Raw genomic sequence first — 26,329 nt, 5'->3', positions numbered from 1 at the left:
TTAAGAAGGCTAAGAACATTCGGGATAGTGTGGTTCGCTCCTTCCTGCCGACCAAAGATGCACCTACCATCACAACCATGTGGAACCTGCCCCCCATTGTGGGCCATTACCGATGCGGCTCATGCAAAGCATGCCCTGCGACAATCCAAACTAAGGTCTTTAGCCACGGTCAACAACAAGTACCACTAAAATCGCACACGAATTGCAATTCGACCGACGTAATATACTGCATTATATGCCCCTGTGACTTGATCTATGTGGGTCAAACCCAGCAACGAGTCAAAGTACGTTTTTTCCAACACTGCAGCCGTGTGAGATGCAAGGTTGCAGGCGCACCCCTGGTGGAACATTGTAATGAAAAGAGCCATCCACCAGAGAGTTTGAGGTGGTTAGTTTTGGAGCAGGCTAAGCTGGGTCCAAGGGGTGGGAGCATTGAACCCATTTTGAATATGAGAGAAATCAAATGGATCCGGTTTTTTGACTCTGTACGAGGGGGTCTTAATGAGTCTGAAAGCAGTTTTGCCCAAATGGCTACTCTGTGAAATATCTATGTTAGTATGCTTTATTCCTGTTTGAGAGTGTCTTCATCAATGTGCCTCAACATTTAGTTGTGGATTAAGATGTTTCAAATGTGTATTTTTGCTTCTAAATGTTACCCTTGGGCTACATAGCGCCTTAACCACCGTGCCCGGCAGGTTCGCGCAAGTACATCAATGTTCTAGGGATATATAATGGCGTATGATGCTTCCTTACCTTCTGATCCTTTCGAAACCTATGTGGGATGTGTCATGTGGATTTTTTGAAGCTATGAACCTGGTATAACCTACCCAATAAGCAGTATCTATTTGTCTTACAAATGTGCAATGTACCTGAATGTTTTAATAACAGAGCGCTTTAACCGCCTTGCCAGGTAGGTTTGCGCCATCTACCACCTATTTAGGTATGTACAGTGTCTTTGACGCCCCCTGTCACCATTCTGGCATGTCTGACATTTATAATATATGATCCATTCGGACCCTCTGGTGGGTGAGATGAATATGTATGGGCTTCAAGAATGTTTTTTCACTTCTTAACAAGGTAGGATTGCATGGAGTGAGTAGCCCTTTTGACCGCCCTGTGTGGTAGGTCCAGTGCTATGATCACGTTTTTGCCAATGGGCCCTATCCGATTTATTGTATAAATTTAGCTGTATATATGTTTATTAATTCCTGACCTTGGCTGTTTTCGCTAGCATTGATTGAGTTTATTTTTTCCTGACGAAATCCCCGCTTAAATGAAGTTTTTATAAGTCTGACCCGAGTCTGTCTTCACATGAGAGTAAATAACTCCGTCTCTCGGGGCAACACTTCCTGTTTCCAGGAGACGCGGCGCGCAGGCACCACTATCGGAATTTTCCGTCAGCAGCGCGGGTGAGTCTCTGCCTTTTGGTCTCCCTCCTGGCGTTCTGAAATTGTGCGTTCTGTTAGTCGAAGGGCGGCTGTTTAAGTGTCTTTTCTCCGTGTCTCTACAGATGGTGACACGCGGCTTTTAAATATCATCGAGGCTTTCCCTGATTTGGTCGGAAATAAAATCCCGGTTTGGCTTCTTCCACAATATTGCGGGTGAGTCTCCCCTCTGGCTGGGAGCAGCCATGCGTATTTGTTAACGCTGGGTTTTCCTTAAGTAGCCTTTCACCTTGTATATTGCAGATTTGTTCACTGCAGATGCTTTTGCGACAACGCGCCCCAACTGAAAAAAGGTCTCTTTTTAGGAATAAGGCTGGTTGGCCCTTCAAACCCTATTGCGGGTGAGTTTTTTCCCCTTGGCAGGGAGCAGCAAGACATACTTTTAAAACGCTGGGTTATTTCTAAAACGCTGGGCGTTTTCTATCAATGTCTTTACAGAGCAATAATGCGGAGCCAAGCTTGACAACGTGCGTTAATTTGTGGATAAAGAGCCGGCTTAGCACGGTGTACAACCCACACTGGTGAGTTTTGAGCTGTATTGAGTCTTCATTGATTCATTGGAGAATGCGACTGTGCTACTGACACGCTGTTTACCGTTGCTTTCAGATGCAGCCGGTAATCATTTTGATCCATGACTTAACCCTTGGTGCTTACAACAAGGTAGGGCTCTATCCATACAGCCTCACCTTAGTCTCAACACCCCACTTGGGTTTTGCTTACAAATGTGATTTTTAATTTTGATTACATACGGTAGATCTTGACTGCACACGTGGTACCCCCCTTTTGTGCATAATCGTCTGACGAAGGTATTTAATGCCCTGTCGTGTAAGAGTCTTTTCCAGTTAAATCCTACCTGTCTCATTGGGTCACAGTGGTAATAAAGCTTTTTAGGTGTTTAGACACATATGGCAGTTCCTTTTGTTGATCTGTGGCATGAGATAACTATTTAGCCTTTAGCCCACCCAGTATTTCTCTCTTGGTATGAACCTCCTACCATTTCCTTTCTTTTGATTTTTAATAAATGGACTCTATTGTCCTTCTTTTTGTAGTTGTGTCGGGACTCAGTTGAGACCGGTTGAGTAACAATTATTATTATATTTTTTTGCGCAGAGTTAAACGCCCCATCATTCCCCTCCCCTTCACCTATCACGTCCTGACGAAGACCCACGCAGTAAGGATCCACTGTCCTACACCATCGGGGTCGAAACGTAGACATCTACACCTTACAACAAGGAACTCCTAACCCTAGTTTGATATACTAATCATTATAGGAGTATCTCCTTAGAAAAAATTTTTTGCTATGATATATGTCATGTTCCATGGCTTTCATGTATGTGGAATTATGCTTTGAACTATGTATTATGTTGTTGTTCTTGAATGTTAACTAGTGATGTAAAATCTAGTGAAATACATCCCCCTCCTTGCACCTCCCCCCTCCCCCTCCCTTTGTGGGCGCATTGAATCATGTATATTTAATGTCTGATTTTTCAACATTCATTGTTTACCTGGTACAGTGAATTAAAAACACTGTTCACCTTCATTTAGTGTGTGTTTCAAAAATTCATTTAAATAGTGTGTGTTCAAAATCAGGAATTGTGTTTTGGTCTGGGACCCTCTATATATAACGGTGCTGAGCACCAGCAGGACCCGGCCCACATAAAGCCCCGGTTATACATGTTTATGAGCAAAATAAAGGTCGACAGGAAAGCAGATTTTAAGGCGCAAAAACCAGGACAGGTCCCACACCAAAGCCTGCCTAAAGCCTCTCATGCTACTTTTACATCTGGCTTGTCCTGTTTTTTGCGTAGCCTTGCAAATGTATGTATGTATATATATATATATATATACACAAAGTTAGTAGCCTTGTAAATGTATATATATCAAGGCTGGGGTAACCTGGCCGAAACGCGTCATGTTGTGACTGGAATAAATTGCACTTCATAAGTTACCTTTGCTGTGGTCCATTCCTGAAGGTGTGGCAGCGCGGAGAATTGCGTGTGCTTCGCAGAAAGGATTTGGTATATATATATATATATATATATATATATATATATATATATATATCCACGCATCCCGGATTTGCCAGGACGGTCCCCGTTTTTCACCAGCTGTCTGGGGAAATCTGTAACTTGTGGTGACCTTACCAGGGGAGCTTTGATATCTATGACCAGTGCCTGATAACTGTTGTGATGCCCCCTGTGCTGTGACGTGTGTGAGTTCTGTTGTGGATTGTGGAGCTGAAGTAAGCTGGGCTTGTAACTTGGACAGGAAATTCCTCACAAGAGGTTTTTTAAACTTTTTTAATACATTCTGCCTCTTAACCGCGTACGCACTTAACAAGAAATAAAATATCACGGGAAGAGGTATATAGATGTAAACAAATGTAAAACTGTCGCTATTGAGGTTGGAACACAAGTTCGGGCATATATTAAAGCCAAGAGACTAAACATTTCTCAGAACTCTTTCACCCCCAGCTTGGTTTACACATTAGTAAATGGGAGTGATGTGGAATCCTGGAGTAATTCTCTCAGACCAGACTGTGTAGGCCCCGCGCAGAAAGGGGCACCTGGTACCTACTATTCTACACACATCACACACAGAGCACCTGGAAAGTCTATTAGGCACCCCAAAATTCATAATACCACTGATATCAATCATTTCAGGTACTGGCACTTGTCAATTTTAGACTAACCCACTCCCTGCAGGTCACTTACCCTTCGTTTCTGCAGGTATCTCTAGACCTTGCTCCGCTTGTGATTGTCATCTGTACCCACCACTCCTGGATTGGTTTCTTCATTTTCTTTTAATTTGTGACTCGTTCTTCATTATTTCAGCTCCTTACCCCTCATTATACGTTTTGAATCACTTTTTGTTTTCTTCTTTTAGCTCCCAACTTTCTTTCAAACTTTAACATTTTGTCCGTGTCTGCACTTTTCTCACGCACATTGTCTGCAAATCCCTGTGACAAACGCCTACCGTGAACTGACCTCAGTATGTCTTTTTTTCTTCTTTACAGGGTCATAGATTATACAGGGTTCAAAATCCCTGATGAAACCAACACAATATCATCCTTGGCAGAAGCAATGTGTGGAATCCACGATAACCTAACCCAGAAGGTAATGCATTGAGCAGCCATTTCTCTCCTTCACAGTGGGTAGTACTGCAAATGGAACAGAAAGGCCTTGTGAGATTTGTTATAATGTGTTTCTTCTGCATCTGATGTGATAGCAATATGTTCTGAGCATTAACTGGTCACCATGCTTTTCAAGCTTACATCTCGAGAATCCCACATGTCACACCTTAGTCGCATCCTTGAGAGGTCACGGTAGGGGTCACACTTCCCAGGACTCTGTGCACTTGTGTAGTGCGAGGTCGATCTGAGATGCCGACACCATTTATACCTTTGTCGTAGGTCGATAAACTCATTAGGAATATTAAAAATATGTTTTACGCAATTTCTTTTCCACAAACCAAATCATGCTTGTGCAATTGCCAGTAGCATCAGTTGGTATTTTAGGACATGGTTACATTGGGATTAACTAAGAAAGAACAGGTTGTCAAGAAGACTCTGGGGAGAAAAAAAGCGTTGAACTGTTTTGCTCGACTTGAGTGGTGGCAATAGAGCCAGGAAGAATTAAACTTAACAATAATATGACATTTTAAGTCAGTTTAGGTTATTTAAAAAAATTAAAGAAGTCCCTTACACTGAATCCTAGGTATTGCCTGATATACTTGCAAATTTCCTGCAATTCAATGGGGATAAAACAAATGTAGGGTTGCTCCGGTGACAGCACTTGAAGAGTTCTTCCTTCTGATTTTTGGCCTTTATTTTGGGATCCCTTGCCCACGACGTCAGTGGTAATTAGGAATTTATTTGTTATTTATACTCATAGAAGCAAGAGAGTACTCTTGCATTTCATTTGCCGCCATTCTCTCCGCCTCAGTAATTTGCTTCTTCTACTGATTGCATGTTATGAATTGTTAAGGATATTTGAAAAAATAAGAACATGCTGTATTTTCATGTCTTTGCCTTACTGGAATGATCGCTAGAGTGTACATTGACGATAAGTGGGCCTAAGAAAAGAATTATTCACAGAAAAGCAAACAGAGTTGAGTAGGCATAGTAAAAATTATCGAATGCAACTCGTCTGTTGTCCAGTTACTAAACGGTCGAGTGCGATGAGGGAACAGTTGGAAATCATCATTAAACCTGGGTATTCCGCGTCATAGTTTCTCCTAACTACCCTCTCTTCTTCCTTCTCCACTGCCCCCACTCCTAAGCTCTGATATCATTGAGGTCACACTTAGGAAACCACAATTCGCTGTATGAAGGTACTCATCGGGCATTGCTTTGGAGGATACAGTTAGAACAAACAGCAATGCAACCATGATTACCGTCTCTACTGTACCAGGACACTACTATGACTAGGTTGATATTGTCCTGAAAGCAATGGGATGCTTGCTATTAGCATAACTGCTGCCTACCGCTCCCAACCCGCTGTTTTTTGCCCACCATTCCACTCTAGACAGAGGCCCGCCTTATGCAAATTAGTACTGACCCTGCTCCTCATGCAAACAGTCAATCGCGAGCTTCCAGGCGAGACACGCTGCACATGGGTCCACAAGCAGCCCCAGAGCGCTTCCAGCTTTATTAGGCCTCGTCAATGACTTATAGCTTGGATGCCGTAGCACATCGATCAGGATTAGCACCGATTGCTGGCTCACACATGATAAAAATGTACTGCCCCATCATACATATGCATTGTCGGTGGGACCGCCACTTTTCATCTTGCTTGAGTCAACCCATGTGTGTAACTTTTCTTAGTATTATTTGCTAAACTTTCATGTGGTCAATTTCTAACATTCTGTGGTTTGATACGGATGATCCTTACGATGCCAGTTTGTCTGTGGTTTGATACGGATGATCCTTACGATGCCAGTTTGTCTGTGGTTTGATACGGATGATCCTTACGATGCCAGTTGGGTTGACATTCTGGCACCACAACGGGAAACTATTGCAATGTGGCTTGACCTCCTCCCTTTCTTTTATTTTTGAAATTCTCAGTCATGCATTCGTTCCTGTGCTCAGGTTTCCTTTTAAACAAAGGAGGTCCAGAAAGTTCATTTTCATTTTTCTTCATCTGTAATCACTTTTAATCCAGTTTTTAATGCTGTTTTCATATTGTGATTTATTTTTGGAAGCGCGATTGATGGTCCTCTTTCGACTAGTCCTACTATATTTACATTTTTATTCAAGATACATTTTTTTCAGTAATGACCTCTCTTTTTGTTAATTGATCATTTTATGTTGTCATCAACAATTATTTTAAATACTCTTTCTTTTTTGAGCTTTTGTGGATCTGAACCAGGTGCTGATTTACCTGTTGTCAGGAGGTCCCCATCTTTTGCTCCCTGACCAGGACAGCAACGGTTACATTGCTGGCTTGGGGTGGTTCTATTTACGTGTCCCCCTGGTTGATGATTGATGCTTCGCCTGCCTACACTAAGTACCATCCTGGCAATTGTGGGCTCATCATTTTCTAGTAAAGGCAGATATGTTACAAATTTATTGGGCATGGTTATTACTTCGACTATACATTCCTTGGTCACTTGGGGTGTTTTTGTTATTTTTGTTTAACAATGTAGTTAGTCAAATCAGGCTCCCCCCGTGATCCAATACCTGTTTCTGTTCTTAAGAAACTGGATGTTCCTGCCCTGACCATTATTGCAGAAACTATAAATTTTTCCCTCCAGCTCTCCGCAGTGCCTTCAATATGGAAACACGCCATGGTCAGCCCACTCCTAAAAAAAAACCACTGCCAACCCGGAACTTCCCGCGAATTATCGGCCCATCTCACTTCTCCCCATCTTTTCAAAACTGCTGGAAAGGCACATCCACTCTGCCCTAACCCTCTTTACCGAAGATAACTGCCTTCTTCATCCATCACAATCTGGTTTTAGGGCCGGTTTCTCTACAGAAACAGCCCTACTAGGAGTAACCGAAAACATCAGGAAACTCCTAGATGATGGTCAGACAGTCGCACTCATTTTATTAGATTTGAGTGCGGCTTTCGACACCATCTCCCATTCCAAACTCCTGGCCACTCTTGGGAGAAATGGCATCAGGGGGGAAGCGCTAAAATGGATTGAATCCTTCTTGTCACAGAGAACATTCCAAATTTCATCCTCAATAGCCTGCTCCGATACGATTAGCGCCCCCCACGGAGTACCGCAGGGCTCCATCCTGAGCCCTCTGTTTTTTAATCTCTACCTCCGGCCCCTGGCTGATCTAGCTGATGAATCTGGGCTTACTCTCATGACATATGCAGATGATTCTCAAATCATCTTTTCCCTGTCAGAATCAAACCCACTGACCCCATCACGTCTTAAACAAGGTCTCCAAAACATCTTCAGCTGGATTTCCACAAACCAGCTGAAGTTGAACGGAGACAAAACCGAAATCCTCCTCCTGGGGAAAAATAAAGACCTTTGGAACGCAACTCACTGGCCCTCCGAGCTTGGTTCCATCCCCACTCCTGCCACCCAAGTAAGAAATCTGGGGGTTACCATTGATAACACCATGTCCATGAAGCAGCAGGCTAACAAAGTGGTTGGCCTCTGCTTCACCATCTTGAAATGGTTAAAAAAGATCCTTTGGATGCTTCCCCTTGATACCCAAAAGTCCGTAGTCAATGCACTCATCACATCTCGTCTTGACTACGGCAACATTCTCTACTTGGGCTCAAACAAAGCTGTCACTAACCGCTTACAACTGGTCCAGAACTCAGCGGCAAGACTACTTTGTAATATTCCAAAAACCTCCAGTGTGTCAAACCATCTAAAAGACCTACATTGGCTCAGGGTGGAGAGCCGCATTAGGTTCAAAGCCCTGAGCTATATGTTTAGGATCAAATCTGGTACCGCCCCTAAATATCTACAAACCCTTGCTACCCCCTACATTCCGGCAAGAGCGCTGCGATCTCAATATTCCGCAAACTTTTCTACCCCGAAGTTCAGGCTCGCGAGAATGGGAGGAAGATCTTTCTCTGTCCTAGGGCCCACTCTCTGGAACAAACTCCCTCTCCATATCCGCAAAGAAGACAGTTATGTCATCTTCAGAAAACACCTAAAACCTGGCTCTTCCAGAATTAATCCACCTTGTCATAAACCACCTTCCTAAACCGCTTCAACTCTGCCATCGGCGCCGGGAAACCCTTGTTGGGTAGCTGCGCGCCATACAAATGTAAAAAAGAAATAAATAAATTAGTATTCACATATCTTTTTTCCATTGCACATGTCTTTGAGCCCCTATGTTACCTGGTTGCAACCTGAGTACTCTCCTTCTTTCTTGTAGGTTCTGTATAAAAGTAATTACTCAGGCCTTTTAAACTTAAATTTAATGGTATGTACTCTCAGACTAGTATGTAAGGCTTCTCGTAGTGTTCCAATAGCCCACAGAATGATTTTGTTTTTTTCTGGATCCAAATTCTATTCTTCCAATTTTGTATTTCTGGGTGTACCTGATTATTTGTGTCCTGATGATGACCACTGTTCAAGCAACAGCCACAATCTCTGTCGGGTGAACCACAAAATTCACTTAATTAACCCGTGCTTAACCCTGTGGTAGCTTGGCACAAAAGCAATCAGTCTTAACTTAGAGGCAAAAAGTAGAAAACGGCTTCCTGCGGTATCTCCTGGCAGCCCCAAAAAGCTCCCCAACCTTCGGCTGTCATATGGAGTTGGGTCAGGACTATATTACCGATCTTATTGCTGTTGAACCAATTCTTTTATGGCACCGTCTTTGGCAAACTTTAGAATGTAAACTTACACGTTTTCTTATTTCTGACTGCCTCACACTGGATAAGTGGAAAAATATCCCATGGTTACTTTATGTTTATAATTTCCTTAGAGATGTAAACATGGAAACAGCCTTTCTAACCCCCGAGACCATAACTGAAGTTTCACATAAAAAACTGAAAGATGTGTGTCTATCCCATCTCCGTGAGCTTCGCTCGGCATCAGAGATCATTAAACCTACAAATTTCCACCTAGTCTCGGTGCAAGTCTCCCATGGGATCCAGCCTTATCTACTAACCAGTGTCACTGTCCATGATAAATATCTTTTGACGCGTCTCCGTTTTAATACTTTCCATCAGCAGTTAACTTTTCCAAAGATAAAAGACTGGTCTAGTACCCTGCCCTGTTGCCCATGTGACGGGCAGTCAGAGCAATCGTTACTCCACATAGTCTTTTTCTGCAGTTATTATGAATTCCCACGTAAGCGGTGGATCATCCCTTTGGTGAAACTCATGGGCTTGCGGCACTGTCATCCGGCCCTTCTTGCCCTACAATGTCTGGACATTGAGTACAACATCATCCCAATAGCCCAATTTTTAAAAGTGTGTGTTAGATATCGAGCTAACTTTGACTCCGTGTAAAATATATAATGATAGACTGTGTTCTGGGGTCACAATAGAAACTATTGGCTTCACAAGTCTGCTGTTGTCTTTGTTTCTGTGTCTTTTCTATATGAATTCTTGCTGCTAATGGATAGTTACGGCTCTTTTTACTACAAAATGTATTTTACCCGTGTCATATTCTGTACTAAATATTTTAACAGTTTTTAAATAATGATTTTAATTACTTGTATACTTTTATGGACACAAAACTGTATCCGAATAAAGTTTAATTGAATTGAAATAGAGGCAATGTATAAAGAATGTATGCAGCACACCAAATAGTAATAAAGTCAAAGCATAACACAAGAAAAACCCCACACCAATTTAGAAAAATTAAAGTACATTTTAATGAATCATTTGACAACAAAATGAAAAAATCCAATTAGTAGAATCAGAGTTATGGAAATCTAGACTTTAAGGTAAAAACAAGTGCATAAAAGATCAAAGTGCCAAACGTGGACATCTAGTTGCTGGGTCAAATTCGAAAACATCGCTGACCGTGATGGAGCACGGGTCAAATACAAAAAGTGGATTGGGCCCAGTTGTCGCTTACCTTCAAACTCCTAAGAAATTCTGAAGAAAATGTTCTGAGTGGGTAAACTTGAGCAGGGCACGGCTGCAGGCGGTGTCCGAGGAATAAGTGTCATTGTCGGGGAGTCGCTAAATGAAGTTGCAGTGAAGATTTCCACGTTTGGAATTGTATTGTTTTTTTAAAGTCGAAAATCTCCTGTGGGACAAGGCAGGAGGCAGTAGCTGAAGAGAGTTCCGGGACACCAGATACCCCTTTGGCGTAGGACCACTGAACAGGATTTGCTGCGTGGAGAAGAACGTAACAGGAGCTGCAGCAAAGGATGCACCTTGGATGGATACCCAAGCAAATTGGTCCCTGTATTCTCTCGGTTCTCTGAGCAGTTTTTAGGCAAAAATCTTTTAAGTTCCAAAATTTGGATTTTGGCACCTTTAGCACCACCACAAAGTGTCCTAGACTGGAAAGGCTCCACTTTAGTGTTAGAACTCTCTCAGGCTGGGTCCAGGTGCAAGTTCAAGATGGTGTGAGCCTTTTCTGTCCCTGAGGCTCTGAACAAGAGGCCAGTAAATTAGCCCCTAGAGTCACTATGCTATTCCTGGCTTTAAGTAATGAAGCAGGGCTCACACTTCAGGGCAGGCCTCTGCGGGTTCAAGGCAGGCTCTAGGCAGCTAAGGAGGTGAAGCAAATCTCTCTTGTGTAGTACACAGCAGGCCACAGCAGTAGGCTGAGAGTCCTCCGCAGGTCCAAAAAGTGACTAAAGAGTGGTCTGAAGGTCCTCTTTTTAGGACGAGCTAGGCAGCGCATGCTGTGTCTCTTTGAGACCTGCAGTAATTAGTCTGTGGCCATCACGTCCATCCCTTGTTCTTGGCATTGCTTTTCATTTGTCTATGTCAGTGTCTTTTAAAAATCCTTGCTTGCCTGAGGTCAGTTCTGCCTTTTTGCCCCTCCTTTCTCTCTTCTTATCCTCCCAACAGAGCAGGGCCTTAGTACTGTCTCATTCCACTATGGTTCTTTATCTGTTCTCCAGGGGACTATTTTTTCTTGGCTTCCTGCTCTGTTACTGTTTGTGTGTGTTCAGCTTCAGGGCCCTAGCTGCTTGCATTTAAATATAGCATTCTTACTCTCACCCCTCTTAACACTGCTGCCTCCCCTTCTGCGTGTGCTGCTGCCTGCCCCAGAGCAAGGGACACTGCTGTCAGTGCCTGTTCCTCCCAGCACAACCTTCCCTCTCTACAGGTATGAGCTCTTTGTACCAGCACTGTGCCCTTTTACGAGCACAGCTCTGGTTTTGATTTCCTTGTTGTGCCTCTTCCCCGCTCCTCCACCCCTCTCTGTCTGCTCACCCTCCCCGCCACCTTCCAGTCAGTCACGGGGCTCCAGCTGGTGGCAGAGACCGGTGTCCCTGGCCCAAACGTTGCTGTAATTAGCCCTGATCTGATCAGCAGAGAAAATGCTGAGCCTTGTTTTCACGAATATTTATTTTATTTACTCAGGCATACCGGTATACAAAGGCTCATCTAGGTGCTCTCAACCCGTTCCGGTCTGAATAACGAGATGAGAACTTTAAGAAATCATTTTGGTTTTTTTTTAAATTAAGCCAACCACTTTTCTATTTTGGAACTGGCAATTTTTTTTCCTTAAGCAGTATAGGCCTACTGCTGATGCTGTATTTTTGTTTTTTGAGTAGGGAAAGCTGAGCTCCACTGCTTACATGGAGCTTGCTATTGGTGCTCATCTGCTTGCACACGACCACTGTGCCCTCGGCCTGGTTGCCCCCTCGCTCCCCGCCTGCTGCCTGCCACTTACCTGCTGCCTGCCTGCCTGCTGCCGATCCATCCCGGCGCCCCAGCCGCCGCAGGGCCGCCCGCCTTGATCGCCGATCCAGCCCGGCGCCCCAGCCGCCGCAGGGCCAGCCGCCTGGTTTTCGCGCCGGTTTTGACGCGACCCCGCCCCCCCGCCTACCGATAGGCCCACGCGCTCCCCGCCTCCCGCCTGACCCGCCCTCCCGGATCCCTTCTTATGACGCCCCCTCAGCGACCGCGCAGCGGACGCGCGCAGCGGGAGCACCAAATGAGCGCCGAAGGTGCGCCAAAGGTAAGCCCGTCTGCGCCCGTCCGCGCCTGGACCGCGCCCAGTGCCAGGACCCCTGGCCCCCGCAGATCCCAGCCCACCCGCCGGACGTACGACGCCGCCACCCTCATCGCACTCAACGACGGACGAGCCCCGGGATGCTACCGTGCCACCCCGAGGCGCTCCCACGGACCCTTCTGCTGCACCGCCTGCAAGTTCACCTGCATCCGGACCTGCCTCGCACCAGCACCCGCCAAGACGAACACCAGCACCAACCACCTCAAGTGCATCCTGCTCAACACCCGCTCAGTCCACAGACACGCCATCGAACTCTGGAACCTCATCGACACAACAGCTCCTGACGTTGCCTTCCTCACGGAGACCTGGATGAACGCCTCTTCAGCGCCCGACATCGCCATCGCCATCCCGGACGGCTACAAGATCATCCGGAGGGACCGCACCGCCAACCAGATGGGAGGAGGCATCGCCATCATCCACAGGGACACCATCCGCATCACGACCCACACCGACGACATCCTGACTACCGCCGAACACCTACACTTCCAGATCCACACCGACCCGAAGACCACCCTCAGAGGCACCCTGATCTACCGACCCCCGGGACCACGCACACAATTCAGCGAGGACATCGCCGACTTCGTCAGCCCGCATGCCCTCCCCTCCGCTGACTACATCCTCCTGGGGGACCTCAACTTCCACCTGGAGAACAACAACGACCGCAACACCACCACCCTGCTCGACAACCTCGCCAACCTCGGACTCAAGCAGCTGGTGACCACCCCCACCCACCTCGCCGGACACACACTCGACGCTGTCTTCTCATCCTGCAAAGACATCGCCTTCAGCCACGCCACAGGACTCCACTGGACGGACCACAGCTGCGTCCACTTCACCTTCAGAAGAACGACGATCCACCACCACCAGCAACAGGTCGCCCGCAGAAACTGGAGCAAGATCACAGTCGACCAGCTCGCCGCTTCCCTGAGCCAGCACCCTCCCGCCAGCTCAGCGAACCCCAGCCAGGCCGCCGACAACCTCACGAAGTGGATCAGCAACTGCGCGGACGAACTCGCCCCACTGAAGACCCCGCCCAGCAGACCCGGCAGCAAGAAGGCCCCATGGTTCACCGACGAACTCAAGAGCTCCAAGAAGAACTGCCGAGCCCTCGAGAAAGCCTGGAGAAGGGAGCCAACACCGGACAACATGACCACCCTCAAGCTTGCCACCCGGAAGCACCACCAGCTGATCCGCGACACCAAGAAAACTGCATTCAAGGACCGACTGGACAACAACGCACACAACTGCAAGGAACTCTTCAACATCGTGAAAGAGCTCTCCAACCCCAACGCCGGAAACAACGACATCACCCCATCGCAAGAACTCTGCAACTCCCTCGCCTCCTACTTCCACAACAAGATCGCGGACATACACAACAGCTTCAACACCCAACCGACGAACGCCACGTCCGACTCAACCGAACCACCGCCCCCTACCACCACCCTCCGCGCCTGGACTACTATCAGCACCGAAGACACCGTCCGCACGATGAACTCCATCCACTCCGGATCTCCGACCGACCCTTGCCCTCACCACGTCTTCAACAAGGCCGACGCTGTCATCGCACCCCACCTGCGGGACATCATCAACACCTCATTCGACACCGCCACCTTCCCTGAGAGCTGGAAGCACGCCGAACTCGGCGCTCTACTCAAGAAACCAACAGCGGACCCCACCGAACTGAAGAATTACCGCCCCATCTCGCTCCTCCCGTTTCCAGCCAAAGTCATCGAGAAGACCGTCAACAAGCAACTGGCCGCCTTCCTCGAGACGAACGGATCCCTCGACCCCTCACAGTCTAGCTTCCGAGCCAACCACAGCACCGAGACCGCCCTCATCGCGGCCACCGATGACATCCGAACCCTGATGGATAACGGAGAAACAACGGCCCTCATCCTCCTAGACCTCTCCGCGGCCTTCGACACCGTCTGCCACCGCACCCTAGTGCAGCGCCTCTACAACGTCGGAATCCAGGAGAAGGCACTGGAATGGATCATCTCCTTCCTCGACGGAAGAACCCAGAGAGTCCGCCTACCTCCGTACAAATCAAAGGCCACCGAAGTCATCTGCGGCGTACCCCAAGGATCCTCGCTGAACCCAACCCTCTTCAACGTCTACATGAGCCCCCTCGCGGCCATCGCACGCCAACACAACCTGAACATCATCTCCTACGCCGACGATACCCAGCTGATCCTCTCCCTTACCAACGACCCCGCCGCCGCCAGAGCCAACCTTCACGAAGGAATGAAAGAAGTAGCCGAGTGGATGTCGACCAGCCGCCTGAAGCTGAACTCGGACAAGACGGAAGTCCTCATCCTGGGATCCTCGCCCTCCGCCTGGGACGACTCCTGGTGGCCCCCCGCCCTGGGAACTGCACCCAAACCGACAGACCACGCACGCAACCTGGGCTTCATCCTGGACTCCTCCCTCTCCATGACCAAGCAAGTCAACGCAGTCTCCTCGTCGTGCTTCAACATCCTGCGCATGCTACGGAAAATCTTCCGATGGATCCCCACCGAGACCAGGAAGACTGTCACCCAGGCCCTCGTCACCAGCCGACTGGACTACGGCAACGCCCTCTACGCCGGAACCACCGCCAAGCTCCAGAAGAGACTCCAACGGATCCAGAACGCCTCGGCCAGACTCATCCTCGACATCCCACAACACAGCCACATCTCCGGACACCTAAGGGACCTGCACTGGCTCCCGGTCAACAAGAGAATCACCTTCCGTCTCCTCACCCACGCACACAAAGCCCTACACGATCAAGGCCCGAGCTACCTCAACAACCGCATCAACTTCTACGCTCCCAAACGACACCTCCGATCAGCCAGTCACGCCCTCGCCGCCGTCCCCCGCATCCGAAGAACGACAACAGGAGGAAGGTCCTTCTCCTACCTGGCTGCCAAGACCTGGAACTCCCTCCCGACCGACCTGCGCCTGACCCAAGACCACCTCGCCTTCAGGAAGAAGCTCAAGACCTGGCTGTTCGGGCAGTAGCAGCACCCCCCCCCCTAGCGCCTTGAGAACCTCCGGGTAAGTAGAGCGCTCTATAAATGTCTATGATTGATTGATTGATCTTGCAAGCTTGAGTGTGGGTCAGCAGCATCTCTTCATTGCAGCCTGCTGCCCCTTCATGAATTTACTTCATCGCGGCAATAGTTGTGCCATTTTTACTGAAGCGTGCTGGCGGCATTGTTCATTTATTAAACCTGCTGCCCTTAAGTTTTACGTGTATGACCAGTGGCACTCACCGCCTCATGTCATCCACTATTGGGGGTTATCTATGTATTTTGTACTGCACATATTTTTAATGTTGCACTGCTGCCATGTTTCTTATTCACTGACATACTTGAATATGTGTTTTAGCTGCTTTCTCGGGCAGCTGTACTAGTGCCTGGTCTCGAATGGCGCCTGCACTAGATGGCTGATCTTTACATGTCCTTCCAATGACTTAACGGCTTGTGCCAAAAATACCTCAGACGAAACCTCACCACCGCTCATCAACCAGAGAGACTTCTTTGTCGAGCTACTTTTACAAACTGGCACACGTGGATAAAAATATTTTCAGGCTTTGATGAACAATATACACTTAATGAAAAAGTAAACAAAATATGTGGCTGTTGTGAGTCTTCAATCGTCACACGACCCTCGTTATTGCAATACCATCGGTGTTAGGAGCTGTGGGTATGTTTTTCACCAAAGTAAACTATTCCAGACAAGATCTGTTCTAATACATTTGTAGTGAGGCAATTAGTGTTTTTGCCTGTATAGCATATGCCTACTTATCTACCGAATAAGAAACGCTTTCTGCTGCCACCTCTAAGCGTAGTGATAAATTGATTGATTGATTGTGGGTTTCTAAAGCGCTAGAATCGACTCCCGAAGGAGTATCTCTGCGCTGTAGACCGCTGGGGAACCTGTCCTGGCTTTCCCTGTGAGATGGTCCCTACTGGGTATCTCCAAGGTGAAACCAGGCATCCCCGGCGTATGTGGGGGGCCGTTGTGGAGATGAGGCAAGCTAATGCCCAGAGTTGCCGAGTGTGATCCCTAGTTAGAGTAGGCACCGAGGCGAGAATTATCGAGTCCGTTGACCCTGGTCCAAGACCCTGCCGCGTCGGGAATTGAACCCTGGTCCCGGGCCGTCCTCTGCTCCCGGGTCTGCCGCCTCTAACTAGTGAGCCACACCACTCCACTCACAAAGTCAACAACTTGGAGAACAAACGAAACATTTTTGGCAAATAAACTTTAGCTACACATTAAAGCTCACATTGTGCTTGGAAATACTTTTTCACAGCTCAGATTTGCTCAAAGGAAGCGAAACCACACGCTACAGTCTTGCACAAATATTGCCTTCCCGACATAACTCTTGCATGTAATACCACATTTTCTGAAAAGACCAGATTGCTAGGTGAAATCTCACTCACGGGTACTGCTTTTCCACAATAAAACAAAAAGCATTTGCGATACATTAGGTCTCGCGTTTCTGAAAGTTTGAGCTATTCGCATTGCATTATTATTAGCAATGCCAATAGCTCAAACTTTCAGTGCCTCATTTTAAGAGAATTCCCTTTGAAGTGCTTGAAGTTTTTGCATTTATCTGCTGTGGCTCCAGGCTGTCTGCATGAACAATGCAGGGGTGACCAGTCCTCTGTGTGAAGGCAAAGCACAGCCTATTCATTTGCAAGTGGGGCTTTGCTCAGCCCGCCCGATCCTGCTGTTTGCTGGCCCATCCAGACACAGCTAATCCCTCTATTATCTGGCTGCCTGGGACGATAAAACAAAGTCAAACAGACAGTTATATGTTATCCTATGGGATGGGTAGGCCTCGTGGTAATGAAAAACATATTTTGGAGTGTTTCACCACCAGGACATGTAAAACTTAAATGTACATGTCCAGCCCTTTAATTACAATGCACCATGCCCTATGGGATACCTAGGACGTACCGTAGGGGTGACATACATGCAATTAAAGGGGAGTTGAAGGCTTGGCAAGGGCGTTATATTGACAAGTTAAATTGGCAGTTTAAAACAGCATTCAGCCTGCAATGGCAGGCCTGCAACATGTTTTAAGGGGCTTCTTACGTGGATGTCATAATAGGTGCTGCAGGCCCACTAGTAGTATTTAATTTACATACCCTGGGTATATGGGATACCACACTACAGTGGACTTATGAGTAAATTAAATAAGACAAATAGGTGTAAGTCTATCTTGCCATGTTTGAGGGAGAGAGCGTAAGCATTTTAACACTAGTTAGCAGTAGTAAAGTGCAGAGTCCTAAGGTCAACAAAAACAAATTTCAGCAAGCATAGAGTGAAGGCAAAAAATGTGGGTGTGACCCCTGGAGCCTGGCCCACTTCACCTGCAGAGAGGGCCTGGCCCAACAATATTTATTTTTTTCTTGCACCTTAGGGAAATTCAAGAAATTAAAAAGATTGCTGGTGACAGACAACCATGTGCCACCTATTTTTCTTTTCCGCTGGAGATGCTTTGACGGATTTATGGATGCTAGGATTGAAAGACTATTTATATTACCTACTGGCGATAGCCAGTAGGGATATATAGTTAGGATTGTTTTCCATAGGGAAATTGCAACATTCTATTGGGAATAACTTTGGCGCCGGTTGAGGAATCTTCCTGAAATTTTCCTTAACTTTGCCTCGCGGCGCTCCGCTCCTTCCCTGAAAGTTTGGGGGGGATTCGTCAAGCAGGGGCAGAGATAAAAGGGGGGGGTCCCAAAACATGTTTTCCCCATGTTAATTTCCATAGGGCGGTTGGACTCACTTTTAGCCCGAACGGCTGAATGGTTTTCCACCAAACGTGGCAAAATTGTAGGGACTGGTAGCCCGATGTGCCTTTGCTATGTCTCAAGATATGTGCTCCAGTGGTTTTTACGAAAAATTAACTTTGAAAAAATATATATTGGGCTACATTGGGCTATATATATGTTAGAGCCCCAATGTAGCCCAATGTAGCCCAAAGATGGCCACCAGAGACAAAAAAAAACAAATGTAGCCCAAATATCAGCCAGATGTAGCCCAACTATAGCCCAATGACAGAATGTCCCAGAGTGTTCTAAAGAACAACTAGAGCGCTAACAGTCTTACTTATGACAAAAGTATGGCACTCCTGAAGTCATCTTGATTGGAATAAAGTTTTAACACTTAAAACATTTAATTTGCAAAGGAACAAAATGAGGGGGTTCATTTTGCCATATAAATTATGATTAGTGCTGAAGAAAGAAAAATTAGGGCACATTTTGAGTGACTTCTCAAATCCACTTATATTTCATTAAAAAAATTCTGATATGCAGTCTCCCAAGATGGCCACCAGAGACAAAAGAGCCCAAATGTAGCCCAAATATCAGCCAGATGTAGCCCAACTATAGCCCAATGACAGAATGTCCCAGAGTGTTCTAAAGAACAACTAGAACGCTAACAGTCTTACTTATGACAAAAGTATGGCACACCTGAAGTCATCTTGATTGGAATAAAGTGGTAACGCTTAATACATTTAATTTGAAAAGGAACAAAATGAGGGGTTTCATTTTGCCATAGAAATTTTATATATATATATATTCACTGAAAAAATCATAGGTTACACACCAGTTATAGTTAGGAATTGGCATTTAAAAAACCTTTGAAATTCACTGAAAAAAAACATAGGTTTCACACCAGGTATAGTTAGCTGGAAATGTTACTCGCATAAAACCATTGAAATTCCCACGTTATAGTTAGTTAGACTCACTATAACTTGCACGTCTGCAATGCACTGCTGATGACGTCACATATTACATCACTCATGCATATATTTAAATATTTAAACATTACTCGCTAATATATGTATTCACTAAGATACACTTAATAATCCAGTTAACCAATCAATTTTTTTTTTAAAACACTGAAAAAACCATAGGTTTCAGGCCTTATACAGTTAGGAATTAGCATTTAAAAAACCTTTGAAATTCACTGAAAAAACCATAGGTTTCAGGCCTTGTATAGTTAGGAATCAGCATTTAAAAAACCTTTTAAATTCACTCAAAAAACTATAAGTTTTAGTGGTGTTATAGTTAGCTGGACATTTTACTCATACAAAACCAATGAAATTGCTCCTATATAGTTAGTTGTACTAACTATATTTCGCGCACCTGCAATCCACTGCTGATGATGTCACATATTAGATCATTCATGACATGGTCAGTGACATCACTGATGACATCTCAAATGACATCACTGATGACATCACTGATGACATCATCCAGTGAATGTGGTTTGCTTCGTTATTTAAATATGCATCACATATATAGCAATTTACATTGAAGAATGAGTGGGTATTAAAGCCCCAGGGGGTGGTGGTCCCCGGGGCTGGAAATATTAGAGCCCCGGGAAGGTGGCGGTCCCTGGGGCGTATGGGAGGGCTTGGGCCCCCCACACAGGTTTTTTTATTTTTATTTTACAGTTCGAAGCCCCGGGGTGTGGTGGTCCCTGGGGCTGCGGGGGGGGGGTCTTTGAGCCCCCCCCACCAATATCGTGATGAAGCCCTGGGGTGGTGGCGGTCCCTGGGGCTTGGGGGGGCCTTTTAGCCCTCCCACCCATTCCTTATTTTAAAAGCCCCGGGGCTGGGGGGGCCTATTGGGCCCCCCACCCAATTCTTTTTTTGCCCCCGGGATTTGGCCCCCCCCAGGGGATAATTACCACTGAATTTCGGGAGCCCGCGCTTTTTTTTTTTTTACTTCGGCCGAAATTCGCACTGGGTGCACGTATCTCTGCAATTTCTTTTTTTTTTTTTAATGCTTTTTTGGGCCCTGGGGGTGCTTGTGGGACCCCCTTCGCAGGCCTAGGGGGTCAGGGTGTTTCTACCATGCCCCCTTTTCGCGTTCTGCAGCGTTTGTTTTTTGGTTTCTTGTGCCTCGGTTCTACCGAGGCACAAGATGGCTGTCAACACTTCCTGATTTTCACAGTTGTCAGCCAATTAGCTCGTGCATGGCAGGGTAATTGTAGGCTGCACGTAGAGTACACGGATAGATACGCAGATCCACCGCACCCATAGATATATAAATGGTTTTCACTGTAATTTTCTCAGGAACTACTGAACGGATTTATACCAAATAAGCAAAAGGCACAAGTCTGAACTGAGGACTACCTCTTTGCCACATTTGGTGTAATTCCGTTCAGCCGTTCGGGCTGTAGCCTAGTCTAAAGGTCCTATCGGAAATTGCATGAGGAAAACACGTTTTGGGACCCCCCTTTTGTCTCGGCCCCCGCTTGACCAGTCGCCCCCAAACTTTGAGGGAAGGAGCAGAACTGAGCTGGCCAAAAGTTTGGGAAATTTCATGAAGATTCGTCAATCGGCGCCAAAGTTATTCCAAATAGAATGTTGCGGATTTCCTTTGGATTATAGGTCCTAACTATATCTACCTACTGGCGACCGCCAGTAGGTAATATATATACATTTATAAACTACTGGCGATAGGTAGTTATAGTAAAGAACAAAGTTTCCATAGTGAAGTGTTTTTTTGCCAATTACTTTGGCGCCGTTTTGCAAATTTAACAAAAACTTCCCCTTTTTGGTTCAGCTGGTGTGTTAAAAGTTTCGGGGTGATTCATCAGGCGGGAGCCGAGAAAAAAGGGGGTTCCCAAATGCGTTTTCCCCATATTATGTCCATGGGGATTTTTTTAAACGACTAAAGCCTGAACCGTTGAACGGAATTATACCAAATTTGTCAGAATGCTAGATGTTGGTCCACAAAGCGTGCTTTTTGTGATTTGGTGTAAATCCATTCAGTAGTTTCAGAGATAAAAAATATAGATATTTGGGGACGCAAGTCCTTGCAGTGGCCTACTGACATTTGAATGGATGCCAACACTTCAACGAGGAAGTGTTTGCAGCTATAGCTATCTTGGGACTCAGCTTGAAGCCGAGCCCCACAAAGAAGTTAAAAATAAGGAAAAGGGGGCACAGTAGGAATACCCTGACTCTCCCGCCACACCCCCTCCAGATATGGCTGGGACCCTGCCGGGGATTAAAAGTATTTTTTTGAATTTTGAGAATTCATAGTTGGACCCACAGCAACTTTTTAAAAAAGATAAGACGCACAGGCTCCCTTCGTTTGTTTTTTATGAAGACCCCGGGTGGGCCAAATCCCCAGGGCAATGTTTATTAATTATGCAGGGGGGTGCCCATGCAGCACCCCCATGCCCGGTGACTGCCACTTCCCCAAGGCAAACAATAAAATGATGCAGGGGCTTTTTGACAGTTTGTGCAGTGGAGGCCCGTATGACCTCTGCAGCCCCTGGGGCCACCCCCTCCCCGGGGTATTCTTCACAATTTATGCAGGGGTTGCCCTGGGGACCCCCACTTCCCCCGGGCAAATGTATTAATGCAGGGGCACGTGAGGCCCCACGCGAAATCCAAGGGCGAAATCTGACATAATTGCGGGGGAGGGGACCCACGCAGCCTCATGGACTGCCGCCTCCCCTTGGCTAAATGTAATACTAATGCGGGCCAAATGGTAATGATAATGACGGTGATAATGATCCCCAAGGCCAATGGTAATATTGAAAGTGGGTGACCTCCACCTCCCTGGGGCTCTGACCTGCAATGGAGTGAGGACCCGCCTCCAGGGCTGGCACCAGCTATGTCTCGGCGTGCCCACCCCTAGGAAACAGTGCTCCGCTTTGAGCAGGTGAGAGTATTTTGCGCTTGCTTGCTCAAAGCAGAGCCAATTGCTGTATCATAGAGGGAGCTGCCTACTAGCTCCCTCTGTGTCAAAGCAGTGCCGACTCCTGCAGGAGGTGGGAAGCTGGAAGGGACCATGGGGGCCTTGAGGCTCCCCACTCGGTCCCCAACACTAGAAAGTAGGTACCCACACTAGAGGCCGGGCACAGAGGAATGGGTTCCCCAGGGCCAAAATCGACCATGGAGGGGGGCCAAGCAGTCTCCTTCTGAATAAATAAAAAATTACCAAAAGACCGCCAAGTCGCCAGAGGCCCCACCCACTTTCTTCACTACTATGCAAATGTGCCTCCTGCGACACTGTTGGTTGGGAGATGAAGTCCCCTTGCCTGCTGAGTGTCCTGGGGGCCAAGAAGACCTCCTGTTACCTTCAGTAAGTGCCACAAAGCAGGATTGCTGAGAGGTTATTGGAGGCGCGCCCACTTTCTCCACCACTCTGCAAACATGACAACTGGTTAAAAAAACATAGAATTTCACTGAAACAACCAAAGGTTACAGGGACGTTAAGGATAGGAAATTATTTTAAAATGTACAAATTGACTGAAGAAACTAAAGTTTTCAGGGACGTTACAGTAAGCTTCAGATTTTACAAGCACAAAACAATAGAAATTCAACAGAAACTATAACTCATGAACTAAGGTAACTATACCATAAGCCCTCACCATTCACTGCTAATTACCCCACATATTACATCACTATTGACATCTCCCATCAAATAATATTATCATTGCAACTTTTGCAATAAAATAATTGATGGAAAAAGGATACATGGTGGGGCCGCGAGTTATAGTTACTTTACGGCATGAGTTATAGTTGCCTAGTTAAAGTGTCTGCAGCCAATCGGATCTCTGCACGAGATTGAAAAGATTTGCAGAGGGTCCGTGTTTTGGTTTTCCTTCAAAATCTTCAAAACTACTGAACGGATTTACCCAAAATAACAAAAAAGAGTTTTCTTTCTGCCAAATTTGGCGGAATTCCATTCAGCGGTTCAGGCTGTAACCATGTCTAAAATTTGGGGACTAGGGAAACACACTTTTGCCCCCCCCCATCCTTTTTTATCAGCTCACGCTTGACAGATCACACCAAAGTTTTCCATGCTCAACTAGAATCAGGAGGGTACTTTTTGGGGGATCGTCAAATGACACCAAAGTAATAAGCAAGGAAAAAAACACTTTTCCTATGGGAACTAGGTCCTAACTATAACTACCTACTGGCATCTGCCAGTAGGTAAACTATGTATATATTTGACTTGCTGTGCTGCATGACAAGTTAATAAATCTACCCCTAAGCATTTTAGGCAGCCCTTAGTTGTTAGAGAGACTCACCTCAGCATGACAATTTGTACATAACATAGACTGCTGTGTGCATTATGCACTAACCTATGTACATGTGCTTGTTTTGCGTCAGAAGATAGGTTAACTGTAAAGCTTTCACCTCAGCATGAAGGCTTCAGGTAGTACGATCTTTAGCACCTTCAAACCTTGGTTATTTTAAGTGAATAGTTGCTCTTTAGACATGTTTTGCATAGTGTACACTGTTCTTAATAGATACTCTGTGGTATTAATGTCTGCAAACAGTGTGGTACAGAATAAACTCTCTCCATAGAGTAGACAGTTGTTTCTAACACCTACTTTTCTGCTAATATCCACTTCATTTATTACTGTAGGTCTGATGAATGTGGAGGGTTTGATACAGGTATAGAAGGTCTGTAGTAGAGCATTAATTATGTAACGGCTTGAGTATCTGCGGGAACTTGGTCTTCCCTATACAGTTGTACACAGATTGAACACCGTGTGTAGGATAGGTTACCCTTTCATCTATGGTTCATAGTCAACAAAAACTCAGCTACCCATGAAGTGTATGGTATAGGGTCAGTGTTGCACATAACACACGCTTGCTTCATCTATGGACGTTGCATGTGTGATAGCAGTAATGATGCGCCATAGTATTCAGAGCTATTTTGCCCTTAGAGCAATTGAGCAATGTGTCAAACGAAGCTTGGATGATGTCATGTCATTGATGACTTCACTGTGCATGGCGGGCACAACTTATAGTTACTTTAGGGCATGTGTTATGGTTTCTGAAGATAACTATAACTGGTGAATTTCTGTGGATTTGTTAGTTTAAAATGATATGTTTAACTGACAATTTCACCTAACTATAAAGTCCCTTTGACCATTGTTGTTTTAAGTGAAATAAATAACTATATAGCGGTAAATATGTAGGTGGTTCTGTTGGTAGTTTTGTGGCTTGCTTGTCATTGCATCTCCAGCTGTTTACAATGCAAGATGGTGCTTCAAAGTTCCTGTGTGTACCAGCTGGCTTGCTTTTCAGACCTTCTTTGCTTCTTAGGCTTCATTGGAGCGAGTGAGTCAGCCCAGTTCCTTATCAAGTTGTGGAAGTTGGCAACGCACCTGTTACGGTTGTCTGTGGGGTTGGTTGATCCGTGCTGGGAGTGCTGAGTCAAACTGTTTCTGTAATTCTTTTCCCCCAATCTGCGTCTTGGTTGGCTGGTACTGGTGGGTGCGTTGACTACCGGTGTGTTGACTTGGAAGTGGATTATGGAATGGTTGGTCCAAGTGAGCGGGGAGGTGGGGTTGTATTGGATGCTGTCACTGGTGGTGAAGATGGAGTTTAGTGTGAGTCCTGCAGTGTGTGTTGGTTATTTAAGGAGCTAGGTAAGTCTGATGTTGCCCAGGCTTTCGAGGAGTGCTGCAGGGCTGGGTCGGATCTGTCTTCCACATGACTGTTGAGTGGATGTTGAGATCGCCAAGGAGTATGTAGACTCTGGAGTCGATGGGGAGTAGGGGGGTTAAGTTGGTGATGAGACTCTTAAAAGTGGCATTTGGTCCGGATGTACGATATGCACTGGTCCCGTACAAGGTGACGTTTTCGGAGATTTGCATCTTGAAATGCAGATGTTCCATGAATGGGGTGGCGTTCTCCATGAATGTTGAGCATATGATAGATTCCTTGTAGATCAGGGCTCGAAAAATCCACTCGCCCACTAGCATTGTCAAGCAAGATTTATTCAGGGCGAGCTATTTTTAGGGACTACTCTACCTTCCGGGCAAGCTGAAAATTCTCTAACTTCAGTCACAGAACAAAAAGTAGATGTAGGAAGGCAAACTGACTTTTGGCCTCTGTCTCTGAAAGCAGCAAATGTGACAAGATAAGATTTAAAGGCATCTTTATTGCTCACAAAGTGAAAGAGCAAGAAAAATGCCTTTAAATCTTGTTACCTTGTCACATTTGCTCCGCTTTTAGAGACAGTGGTCAAAAGTCAGTTTGTCTTGCTTCATATTTTTTCCTGTGACTGAAGTTGGAGGATTTCGTTAAGTGAACTGTGTGACAATTGAACTATGCAAAGCATGGTGAATGAAAGGCTGTAAGATGTCAGTATTTTTCTAACACAACACTGAAATAGCTAAGTGAACTGTTCAAATATTTCATATATATTTCACTAGTTTTGAAGACCCATTTGTGTACTTCTGGGGTGAAAAAATATTTTTATAGAATCAAAACAAATTATAACACTTTACTTGGTGATGTGCAAATTGTAAATATTTTTGCTGAAACCCAATTTCTGTTTTTGCGCTATTATCAGTAAAACTACATGTTAGTAGGAACATTTTGTGGCCATTCCAATGGAAAATATGTTATCTGTAAATGCCAGTTCACTACCACAGCATGCCTTAGTAATATATTTATGAAAAGTGAGTTTTTAAACATGAACTGGGAATTATAACTGCTCCTGCCAAGATGACAATGCTATTAGTGAACTAAGAGGCAAGCCAGTGATCACGTGTACCCTGTACGTGGGCTTGATTCTTATTATACATGGAGAAAAAGTTAAGTCTGGTAAATAAAGAGTTTTTTGTACAGCAGAAATAGTGAACTTGCATATTTGAGGGTGCTCACTTATTTGATAATAAAGAAGGCAGCGACTCCTTAAGACAAAATACTTGCCTAGGATCACACAATTTGAGAGCAGTTCATTGGTCAAGTACAT

At 45.7% G+C, this 26,329-nt stretch overlaps 1 protein-coding gene across 2 annotated transcripts in view; it reads left to right on the top strand.

Moving 5' to 3' along the window:
• Positions 1-26,329, top strand: part of LOC144770951 (uncharacterized) — a 197,945-nt gene that overhangs the window by 5,315 nt on the left and 166,301 nt on the right. For both annotated transcript variants that reach the window (XM_078655790.1, XM_078655789.1), the window contains exon 2: positions 4,462-4,561. The gene's annotated coding sequence lies outside the window, so the exon portion shown is untranslated. The remainder of the gene's footprint in view (positions 1-4,461; positions 4,562-26,329) is intronic.

The sequence above is a fragment of the Lissotriton helveticus genome, chromosome 7 (genome assembly GCF_964261635.1).
Source record: "Lissotriton helveticus chromosome 7, aLisHel1.1, whole genome shotgun sequence".
Lineage (NCBI taxonomy): Eukaryota > Metazoa > Chordata > Amphibia > Caudata > Salamandridae > Lissotriton > Lissotriton helveticus.
The sequence above is the reverse complement of the archived record's forward strand: the minus strand, read 5'-3'. Positions and strand labels throughout refer to the sequence as shown.